Source organism: Delphinus delphis, chromosome 14, assembly GCF_949987515.2.
Source record: "Delphinus delphis chromosome 14, mDelDel1.2, whole genome shotgun sequence".
Lineage (NCBI taxonomy): Eukaryota > Metazoa > Chordata > Mammalia > Artiodactyla > Delphinidae > Delphinus > Delphinus delphis.
In genome coordinates this window covers 46573448-46586071 of record NC_082696.1, presented here as the reverse complement: position 1 = coordinate 46586071, position 12624 = coordinate 46573448, and positions in this window count along the sequence as shown.

Sequence of the window (12624 nt, the reverse complement as noted above, 5' to 3'; positions counted from 1 at the left end):
GCCACAACAGTGAGAGGCCCGCGTACCACAAAAAAAAAAAAAAAAAAAAAAATTGGGAATATTCTATTTTCAGTGAACTTGCCTGTGTCTATGTGTGGGCAATATACTTAACCTTCCAGAGGCTTTGTTTCTTTATTGTAGGGTGAGAGGACTGAGTAATTTGAGTTCTAATGTTCTGTGAAATAATAACATTCTATCATCCTAGGAGAGTTAAACTGGTGAAAAATCAGATAAATTTTGTTAGTAATTTTTTGACATCAAGGATTATAGGCTAGAATTGATTGCTTGAGGAGACTGAAGAGCCCACATTGAAAGTCTTTGAAAACATAACCATCTCGTATGATTTAAGAAAAAGTCTACTTGAAGATGTCAGATTTTAAAAATAAAATCTGTGTTAAATTTTGCTATTTCATTCATTGCTTTAACCTCCTGTTCACTTTCAATGTGATTATAGCTGATCATATCTAGTCATAGTATTTATTATTAATATTAACATTACTGGGATGACAGTATACTTATTTTAATTCTGGAAGAGCATCAGCATTTGTGATTGGCCTCTTCTGATTATGGTGGTGAGAAAACACCCTTTGGATAACTTCAAGGGTCTCATCTCAGCCCTGGTCAATTAATGCCTAACTGGCAAATGTAACTGAGTGCCAAAGCTCCTGGTGCTAACAGGCCTGCTCCGAGAACACTACACGGAGTGCGGTTAGCTCAAACAATTCAAAAGGCAAATGTTTTCTTCTTTTTTCTTTTCCCCGCTTGTCCTGTGTTCTCTGCCAGTCGACTCCCTGCTCACTTGCAAGCACATCAGATTTCATAAAAACGTCAGTCTTTATCTCCACTTTCTCCTTGTTTTCTTGTTATCCCAGAGAAGTAAAATCAAGCAAATGATAATAAGCTGAAAAAAATGATCAGAAAATAAAGCTTCCAAATTAAGAGCTGCTCCATGAGATTGGGTTCACTGTGTGTTTAAAGAAAGTCATGATTCATTAACTATGGCCTGTAACAATCAAATAAACAAAACTGTGCTGTACAAGGCATCCATCAGCATGTTGAAGTGCATAAATCACTAACCATGTGACCCAGGGCTTAACCATTTGCCAAAACAGCTGTTTTCTCAGCTCAAATAATGAAGAGAAAAAACAGCTGAAGCCAATTAGTGGATAAGCATTCATTCCCAAATATCTGCAACAGTTGAGTGGTTTATATTGCAGGACAGATATGTTGTTATTCAGATCCAAGGAAGAAAGCTCCTCTTACAAAAAAAAAAAAAAAAAATTGAAGGTTTTACATTAACCCTTGTTTGTACTGGGCTCTCCTCCAAAGAGCAAGCAGAGAAATAAACAAACAAGCAAAAAAAACAAACAGCTAATTAAAATCTGGGGTACTTGAAAGCAATGCAGTGAATTATTTATTTAGGATTGTTTGTTTCTTTGCTCATAGAATATTTTAAGCATTCATGAGGACTAGGAATATGAACATAGGATTCTAATGCAAAGCAAAATATCTGATTTCAAACAAATTATGTTTACCAAAGAGAAATGATCTATCAAACAGAAATAGACACTAGAAAAGACTAAGCATATTTTCCACACTCAGATTCTAAAAGAAGATCTATTCTCAACCAAGGAAAACCTTTAAACACTTTGTATTTTAGCTTGGAATCAACAGTATTGTTAGCAAAATCATTGAGTTTTCAGCAGGAATCCTCCAATAGAGGGTCTAGAGCTTCTCCTGCTACAATAAAGGCGTACTCTGGAGCTTCTCTTTCTTTGACAGTCCTGTTAACTGCTAATAAAAATTTACAAAACATGACACATTTCCCTCAAAGGAATCATCACCAGGCCAGGTACCAAGAAACAATCTTCCCTGCAAAGATGGCCTTGATGCAGGCTGAAAGGAGTAAGGGCTTTGCAATCAGGTGGGCTGGGTTCTGACCCAGCCACTTGCTAGATATGTAATGTGTGGTAACTTTTGAAATCCTTCTGAAACTTCAGTTTCTTCATCTATATAGCATGTATAGTTCCATCTTCCTCATAGACTCATGAGTTTGTGTTATGAAATTTAAGTAAGCCATTTATTTTTCAGTGAAGTAGAAATATAACATAATGAGCTTATCCAAAACTCAGTTCTTGCCAAGTGAAATGTGAAAATATATTTAAAAATTGGTTAACACTCATTTATAAAATGAGCATTCAAGATAAACAGCTATATTTTTATTTTTAAATTTTATTTTGTATTTAAAACAATTTTATTTTATATTGGAGTAGAGTTGATTTACAATGTGTTAGTTTTGGGTATACAGCAAAGTGATTCAGTTATGCATATGTTTATTCTCTTTCAGATTCTTTTCCCATATGGGTTATTACAGAGTATTGAGTAGAGTTCCCTGTGCTATACAGTAGGTCCTTGCTGATAATCTATTTTATATATAGTAGTGTGTATATGTTAATCCCAACTTCCTAATTTATCCCTCCCCCCAACTTTCCCCTTTGGTAACTATAAGTTTCTTTTCTAAGTCTGTGACTATGTTTCTGTTTTGTAAATAAGTTCATTTGTATAAGATAAAAGGTAGCTATTTTCAATATTTATGGAATTATTACGACATGGGGCATCTAGGAGAGACTGGGCCTTTGTAATTGAAGAAGAATGGATTGATCATTTAAAAAGTTACAAGAAGTTTGATTTTCTAGGATAAAGACATGATTTCACCTTTTTGGAGGAAACTCTCTGGAAGGATCTCATTAATTATGCTGATTTAAGACAATTACCTATGTGCTGACATTGGGAGGAACTAAGCATGGTGAATTAACCAAAATGCAGTTGCTTCAGAGAAAATGTGAAGTATTATATTAGGGTATTTTGTCCTAGTGGAGGCTTGGGGAAAGTCAAACCACAACATACTAGGGACATGGTGTTTCCACCAAGAGTATGGACAGTTTCATTGTCCGTGTTTCTAAGAGAGCAGAAAAAATAAGAACTTACAGGGGAAACAGGAGAGTTTATTCCTTTTGGAGTCAGGAGGGGTTAGGGACTGGACTCCAAGTAGGAGAGAGATGTCCATGGGCAAGCCTGCTGGGGGAAGATAGGCTGGCTGTCATGAGACAATGGCAAACCTGGGAGAGGAAGAAAAACTAACCTTACTCCAGGGAGGAAGAGAAAGTCAGGAGCCCAGAGGGGAACCTGGGGTGCTTGTGGCACTGTAGCAGCCCTCTTCATTCTCTCCAACAGTGTGTGTGAGTCCCGCTTTCATGAGTCCGTGGCAGTACTGATTATTCACAATGAAAAATAAAATCTTGGCTAATTTTATATAAGTAGGGGGTATAACCTGACAGTTACCACTTAGATATGAGTGGTGTGACCGACTTTATTTTGCTAACTGCTTGCATTTCTCGATAAGTCTTTATTCCTTCTCAGGCATGGGAAAACCATACTTAATTTAATCTTGAGACTCAGCACAGTTGAGCAGTTTTTAATCCAGTTCAGTTATGAAACTTTCACCCTCTATCTAATATGAAATTTCCATCTCGGAGCTTACTTACTTTTTCTGCCGGATTTTTCTCTCCTTGTCCTCTAGTTGTTATTTGCATTTCACGGGGTTTATTGTATGTTGGTTTCCACATGTCAGGAGTGAAATGGTTACAATACCTCGTCTGTTTATCTTGCCTCCTGGCTCTGACCACTGGTGTCCTTTGATGTCCTCTGGTCCCTGGAATTGTAGAGCTGAAGGCAGTAGGGAGAGGACAGAGGAATGTGCAAGTGGAAGGCTCAGCTGCCATGGCATTTCCAGCTTGTAGGCAGGCAACAGATATCTAACTCTGCTCTCAATTGGCATTTTTTTCATGAATCTTGATTTATTAGAAACACACATGTTTATGAATTTGTCCCAATGTAAAGTATAGTTCTTACTATGAGTTACATTTTTAAAAGCTTGAAAATTTCTATTGTGAAACAGGGGTCGGATCCTTTCTTCCTTTGGAAGCATTTACAAGGTTGTGTCCACAGAAGTTGACTCTGTACAGACTACAATATATCTATGCCTTCTAAGATTGAAAGAGTCATCATTCTTTAGGACAATTTGCATTTTTGATTACTGTCACACATAAAGATAGCCTCACTTGCTGGTTTGCATTCATTTCTCTTTTTGAGATTTATTTTTTCATTTGCCCTTTTATCTGCTGTGGTTTTCAGTTTCAATTTGTGTCAGAATTTGGTATAGAAAGGATGTTAATACTTTATCAAGCAATTTCTTGTGAATGGTCTTCTACTTTTTTGTTTGCCTTTGAATTTTATGTTTTGACATGCAGAAGAATGTAATACATTCTTACCATTAAGTTTAAAAGGCATTCTCTATGAAATATCTTAACAGATTATTTAGAAAATCTAAAGTTTATGTACACTGAAGGAAATTAACAAAACTAAATTTACAATGCAACAAAACCTAAGAGAAAACAGATTAGGAAAAATACTCTCAGTTAATATGGTAGATAGTAGATAAATACCACAATATAATTCATTTGGATTGTAAATAAAATTCAATATTCATTATAAAATAAACTGACAATATGAACAAGCAACTCATAAAAAGGAAATATATGTGATCCCATACATATAATACTCATAATTCCAATAATACCTTTATTTCATTCACTGTTATTTGTATAAAGAAATAATTTTTAAAGTGTGTGAAAAAACGTTTAGTCTATGTAGAAAATTTAAAAAATAATCTAAGCTAAAGAAAATACAGTTTATATATTCAAGCAGTCAAAGTTTTAGGAAAGTCATAATTGTTAAAGAGATTCTTGTGAGGGTGCTACCCTTATTAATTTTTGGTAGAAGGGTAATTGGGGAAAACTTCTGGAAAAGCAAAGTAGGCATTTGTAAAAGGAACCATAAATAAATATCTTGATGTGGAAACGAGATTGAGGCATGTATACTAAGGAAATAATTCTGAAGAAGCAAAAATGCTATGAGCTATACATATGATTGTATTATTCGTGATATCTCTAAAAGAAAAACCTATAGAAATGGTCCGCTTGTCTTATATTTGGGATATTATTTAGTACACCATATTCCAACAACAAAATAGAGTAGTATGTGCCTGTTAATAATTGTAAACATTGACAGAAGTAGAAATTATGCTAGAAAGTTAAATGAAACTATCAAATACAAAATGCCATTTGCATTTTGTGTCAAACTGAAAATATGTGCACATGTAAAAGAACATCGCTATCAAAACAGTTATATTTGAATCGTTGAAAAATTCATTTAGTGTACTTGCTTTGATTTGTTTGTTCAATGTTATTGTATTTTCCAAATAATTTGTAAGATATAGGCATACTAGCGGCATAAGTAATAGTAGTAGCATGTGTATGTTTTTGTGACCATGGCATTGCCTGACAGCTTGTCTTGGTATTTCCTTTGGTGATTAACATCTCTCACCAAACAGTTTCCTTGTCTCCATCAGGAAGTCCCAGTAACCAAAATATTAGGAATTAGAATTCACTACACCATTTAGTTAACTTTTCTAAGAATTTCTGATTCATTCCCTTATCCTTCATTAGGGCAGACCCATTATCCCATTATGTGCATTTGAATGTGCCTTTGAAGGATGGGGGAAAGTTGTCTGGGATTCTTGTTTTGGTGTTGGCATTAGAAATAAAAGCTTCAAAACAAGGCTCTTTATTTGAAAATTTTTCTTTTGGATTCTTCTTAAAAGCGAGATAAATGATCAAAATAGCATCCCACAAGCATCCTTGGCAGGGTTGTGATGTGTTGAAGTTTTCTTCGTTCTCGGAATTGGCATTCGTTGAAGAGTTTTTCAAAGATAATAGATACACCTAAGGAGGTGCTTGCAGCTTCAGCTAGTACATGATGAAATTAACGAGCCTGATTTTCCTGACATCTGGATTGCTATCGGGGTGACGTTAATTATGCCTATAACACCTCTTCACATCCTGTACCCTCTACACCAGCCAGAAAAAATCTTCCAGTGGAGTACCAGTGAGTTTTTTTGTGGCTCTTTGTGGGGTTGTACCTGTAGCATAGATAAAATTGCATAAGGCATTTAAAAATTATTGTTACTTTAAAACAAGATATTAGTCTTTTTTTTTTTTTTTTTTTTGTGAAAGGGAGGGATGAAGAAAAGAAAATGCGAACCATTTTGGCGGGTCTGCTGTTGGCTTTCCTCACTGGCTTTACTTTAAAGGCATTTCTCCAGCCTGAGCTGCTTTGATTTATGGTCACTTTAAGTGATCCCTACTGCCCTTCCTTTTTTCCGATTTCCTATTTAGTTGCCAACCTTTCCAACACAGTCTACTATTCTGGAATTGGTTTAGTTCCTTCCTTCTTGAAAGGAAGTTTGGTTTATTTGGTTTCAGAGCTCCTCGAAGCTGCTTTTGTGTGTGTAATAAATGTAGGAAGAGCTGGAGTTCTCCATTTCACTGTAATAGTTTTCACAATCCTCTGGTTCCCTTGCTTTCTGTGAGATATTATTTCTTTTTCTTAACCATACGGTACAGCAGCACCCTTAATGGAAAATTTGTAAGCCCTAGTAAATGTATTTAAAACTTTAATGACTTTTTAACGAGGTTTTAGAGCACTGTAATTGTTTTTTTTTAATGTAGAAAATAGTGGTTTTGTAGGAAATCAGTCCAAATTTATTTTTTCATCAAAACCCGTAGGTACAGCTGCTTTATTTCTTTATATTTATTTTAATAGGTTGCAGTCCAACCATGTATTCTAGAGGAATAGAATTTTAATATGAGTTTTAAGAAGAAAAAAAGCCTCTTCTACTTCTTGTTAGAAGCACACATGACATTTAGTCCCAGACTAAAGTGTCAGGCTTTCATTCTTCATTGGCTCAAGGCCCCTTCTAGGATAAACAGGAGAAATCATTCACTAGAATTGCTTCCCACTTTGGGAGCATGCATACTTATATATCCTCAAGATATCATTTATCAAGAAGCAAAAATATATTAGTAAATAAAAATTCAGGAATCTAAGTCTCACCGTGTCCTTATGGTGTTCACAGAAGATTCACCAATCACCCCACAGCATTTCCTTTCCTGCTGAAAAACCTATGCAAGACAGAGCTGCTCCCTTAATGTCACTACTCTGCTGATTTAGTGTTAAACTTGGGATCTTTGATGGGTCAATGCCTCATCTCTATCTCTGCCTCCATGTCTGATCCCAGCCAGCCTGGTCTCTCTACCAATGCTTTGTAAACTTTACTGTGCATGCAAATCACCCCTTACAGTAAAAGTCTTGTAAAAATGCAGATTTCAATTCAGGAGTTGGGGTGTGGGCCTGAGATTCGGTATTTCTGCCAGCTCCCAGGTGTTGCTAATGCTTTTGGACCACATTTTGGATTAATAGCAAGTCTCTAGGCTATCAGGAATCATTGACAGTGCTCCTTGGATGCTACATAGTGCTGTAAGCGACTGTAAGTGGTTTGAGACCTTGAGAGCTTCCAGTCTTTCATTCTTCTAGTCCACCTCAGTAGAGCATCTGCTCCAATACTCAGTTTCCAGAACTCCTCTAGCTGGCTAATAATCCCTAGGTATCCTCCATAGCCAAAGTGTGCTGGGGACAGCATCTTTTGGTGGGAAAAGTAGCTCAGCAGGATCAGTCAGGAAACAAGGTGGGAGGCTACTTTGAGGTTACAAGCAAGGACAATAGGCACAGGAGTGACAAGTGAGACGGTAGGTTGAAGGATATACCAATTAGTGCTAAAAACTGCAAAACAAGAATGAATGAAATGAGTAATATATATGCATAGCCAAGGAACAGAAAAAAAATACCATAGATGAAGCTTGGTTTGGTGTTCCCAATAGACACATTAGGATAGACAACATGGTGTGATTGTAGCTGCCATTTGAAAGGTCTGACAGAGCTAGGCCTCTGTATATGTCTATAAACAGTGAACAACTCCAGGGAGCATCATTCACTTAGACAAGATGTGAATGGTGCTTCCTGAAATTGTACAATGTCATGTTTGGTCTCATATATCTGACACTCAAAGCAGTATACTGTAAACACTTGGGTTGTTAAAACTGCAGACATGTTCTCCAAAAGAACCACCCCCAACACCATCTCCATCCATTTAGCCTTGAGTCAGTTGCTCCTAATCAAAGAGAAACGATCTATGTAACTTCTTGCCCCGCGTGAGATGGGGTTCAAGGCTAGGATGCCTAATAAAGAGACCCAACCAATATTGTGGTTTAAGAATCCTAGAAATTTACTTCTCTCTCATGTAGTAGTTCTCAAGTGAACTTTTCAGGTGGGTGGGCACTCTGCTCCACATGGTAATTCAGAGATTCAGTCTGATGATGGATTTGCTAGCTTCAACAGATGGCTTCCAGGATTGTTCTAGCCATTGCCTTTTCATCCACTGAAGAGGAAGCTCAGTTTCAAGTCAGTCAGAAATCACACACTTGTATCTGCTCACATTTTATTTATCAGAGCTAGTCACATGTCCATGAAACAGCTGCAGAGAAACTGGGGATCACTGCTCTAGATGGGGCTAAGAGGCTGGGCATGCCCCAGCAACAACTACTATTATGGAAATAGGGAAGAAAGCATTTTTCTGGACAGCTAGCAGTATCTTTGATATCTTCTAAACCTGAGACTCCTCTAGTGCCCTAAAATGAATTATTTTTACTTTAACTGAAAGTTATTGATTACCTGCTATGTGGGTAGGCATATCTCTTCTTGAAGCTACTGCTGTCTAATTGTCCAGAAAAGGACAAGCTGTCCTGATGATTCTCTGATTTATTCCAATCAATAGGGTCTGCACCATCCCAGGGGGCCTGAGTCAGCCTAAGCTTTAATAATTACACTCTTAGCCCAACTCTAACAGTATAATTATTATTGTGCCACGTTTTACACTGGTTTGGACAATAAATTAAATCGTTACCCTACCCATCAAGCATCATGCAAACTACTTAGAATTACCACAAGAGATTCTACTGAGGAGGCTTTGAGCCCAGTGCAGAGAACTAGAATTCTAAACCCCATTCCAAATTTCCAAGATTTCTGTCAGGCTAAAATGATGCTATATATGTGTATTTCTGTGGTATCCAATACAGACCAGTAAACGGCAGTTTTTAAAGATTTCCTGTATATACACATTGCCCCTTTCCATATATACTATTGATTTTTCTTAAAATATTGATTTCAATATTGATTTGACTATTGATTTATTTGTATACTGATGTATTTATCATTCAATAAGTGATGTATAAGAGTACATGTTTCAGCATCCTTTCCCATTATTGCTTTCACTGTCCTCATAGTTAAGTCTGGGGTCTCTCTGTGAAGCATAACTAATAGGTAAAACTTAGTAAAAGCTTAGCTTCAGAAGATGGATACGTGGGAAAGATCTCTGGGTAATGATTGCACTTGCATCAGGCACCACTTAAAAATGGGGAAGGGAGAGGGTAGAAAAGTCTGAACTTTATCCATAAAGTGCTTATCATTTGCATTATATATATTGATGACTTATTATTTATTACTATAAAAATCTTTGAGCAAGACCACCATTTTGCTTTTTAAGACACTTGGTATCTTAAACATTGAGTTAATTTTTGCCTTTCATCGTTCAGTGAGTGGTTTTTATAAAAAGTGCTGAAATATTGGTTGATGAACATATGTCAATTTAGTATAAAAAAGAGCCACACTTTTCTAAGCAAGTAACAAAGATATTTATCTCATAATTCCAAGTATATAAAACTAAAGGAGATTTAAATTAAAAATAGATCTCTTTCTGGTAACAGTCTTAATAATCTAATTTAAGTCAAAGTTTGCCATGTTTTTTTTAATGTGATAGGATTTATACAGGACAGAACTCTTTCCATGTAAGAACTCTGGAAAAAAACAATATCCTGTCACTGTTAGAAAAACCAATAGCCAGGGAAGCGTTAGAATAAAGCCAAAATTGAATTATGTGTGTGTCTATTAATAAAACTAGATCCCCAGTAAAAATGCTCATGTTTTCTCCCCAGTTCCAATATGATTAACATTCACACTTCAGAAACATATGCCGAGAGAGAATTTATTTTCCATCAAAAGGTGCCTTCCTTTCAGGAAGATGCTTCTGTTGCAAAGTAAATTAGTCATCTTGAAGGATGTTAGTGTATTGAGTTTGGGATGATTTATTCAGCCTTTTGCAACTCAAACTTGGAGTAACATAAGTAAAATATCCATCACTAAGCTGTTTGTGCTCAGCACTGACAGCACAGAATTGCTTTGAATATTATTTCTGGTTTCCTGCCAGAGCCAGGTGTTGGTATGCACAAAAATGGAAGCACGAGATTAAAGAACACGTGGACACAAATGAGTCGCAGGAACTTCAAAGTGCATTTGCCTGTTAGGTTCCTGATAGCAAAATACAGCTGTATTCATCTGACAGGTAGGTATTTGCTATTTGGTACAGGCCCCAGGAAAGTACTAAGATGCACATTTTGTAGAATTTATGGGCAGGCTCTACTTTTCACTTTAAATCTGAGTGTCTCATACTGATTGCTCTGATTCGTCAAAAGAGTAATTTCCATAAGTGAATTCACATGTGAATGTTTGGTACCCCTTGCCTACGTTATTCTACAGTATGCTTCCATGCCCTCTGCCTCCCAGAGTCATCACATTCTCTCATGGTAAGAGGTCATGCTTGTCTGCCACTTTCTTACATAATCTGTTCATCTTAGAGACGTGGGTAAGGACACCTAGATTCTACTTAAGGACATTCTTTTCCATAAATCACACAACCAAGAGAAATAATGTCTTATCATTTAAAATTATTGTGGGATCTTTGAAAAAGTCCAGTAGCTCCAAAAGAAAGCTAAATATATTAAGTAAAGTTTAATGAGTCGAATTAAATTTTTACCACCTAAAACAGTATCACATTCAAACCGTGGAACTTCAAACCATAGACTGATATTGAAATGGGCTGTGTGTGTGTGTCTGTGTGTGTATGTGTTGAGAGGGGTGTGGATATTAAGTGTTACTGACTCTGCTCTCGTACCACTTGTGAAGCTTAAAACTGGAAATGGTCCTCTTAAGTCATAAAAATAAAATTTATTCCTGAGGCTTTCTTGAGTTTTCCATTCATTTAATAGACATTTACTATCACTATTATGTGGTAACTACCCTCTAGGCACAGTGGATACAATGGTGAACCAAACAGGCATGGTCCCTGCTTTCCTGGAGCTTCTAGTCAAGAGGAAGGAGACAATCAAGATTATTTCAAAGTTATCAGTATAATGAAGGAAAAAAGGAACAGAGTGTGACTTGGGAAGGGGAAGAGTTAGAGTTAAGAACTTTGAAGAGCTGATGCCTGAAAAGCAAGAAATATCCAGCTGAATAAAGAGGCAGGAGAGTGCTCCAGCAGAGGACAATGAAAGTGCAGAGGTCTTCAAGGAGTAGTGCAGTTAAGGGGTCAAAAGAAGTTACTGTGTCTAGTAGCAAGCGAAGGGCAGTGAAGTGAGGTGAACTGGAAAGGTAGGCAGAGCTTAGATTATGCAGATCCCTGCAGGCAGTGGTCAGGGTTCCAGGTTGAATTCCCTGGAAGCAGTTTTGAAGATGGAAATTAGCATGGGGGACATTTATGAAGAGTGCTCTTAGGACCAACTTTGGAAGACAGGGATGACCGAGGGTGGGGCAAAGGGAGATAATGAGCTGCACTGTAGTTCTGACAAAGCTGTCAGCCAAGCCCATGGGGGCACTGGAGCTGGCATGGCCCTTTGGAGTTGTCCCAAATCATATTGTGACATTGATTCAGACAGTGAATATGGGCTGCTCCTGAAAGAAGGAAGAAGCAGCAGTATTCTTCAGCCACCGTAGTCCACAAGGAAGGCTGATACCTGAGGGTTGACTTGGCCTTATTCCCAGCAGCTAGTGAAATGAGTCCTTTGTTCCCGAAGGGAGATCCAGGCATATGGATTTTATTTCGAACGCAATGGGGAGCCACTGAAGAGTTTTCAGAATGGGGTGTTGTAGTCTGATTTACATGTTCATATGATTACTCTGGCTATTTTTTGAAGAATACAAAATGCAGAAGTAGAATCAAGGAAACAAAGTATAATATTTGTGGAAAAGCAAAGGGCTCGGTCCGATTTGCCCAGTGTTATTTCCTCTTGATGGCTGAAAGTCATAAGACTGGGACAAGTCAAGGGAAACATTGTAAATTCAGATTTAGTGTTATCACGCCTAATAAGAGAGCTAATATGATTTGATTGAATGTTCTTTCACTCAGCCTCTCCTGAGAATTGTTGAAATGAGAAACTATTCATAACTGTGGTTTGAGTGAATGCATGAGTGTGTGTGAGTGAGTGTGAGAGTCAATTTAATTTATTTCTTCCTTATAATGTTAACCTGAATTTTGGGCTTTAAATTTCTTCCCCTTCAAGTTTTTGGATTTGTATTCTCACTTAGGAGGTCTATGATGGATCACACATGATAGATCCTCACAATGGGCCATTAGTTTCATCTCTTGGAAAGAAATCTCAACATTAATCTAACTGGCAAGTTTGCAGCAATTGTGCTAGGCTCACCTCCATTCCTTGAGATATAAATGCTCGTTGGGTGATTAATCTACTGATGAAGGAGAGGATAGTGTGTCTATCA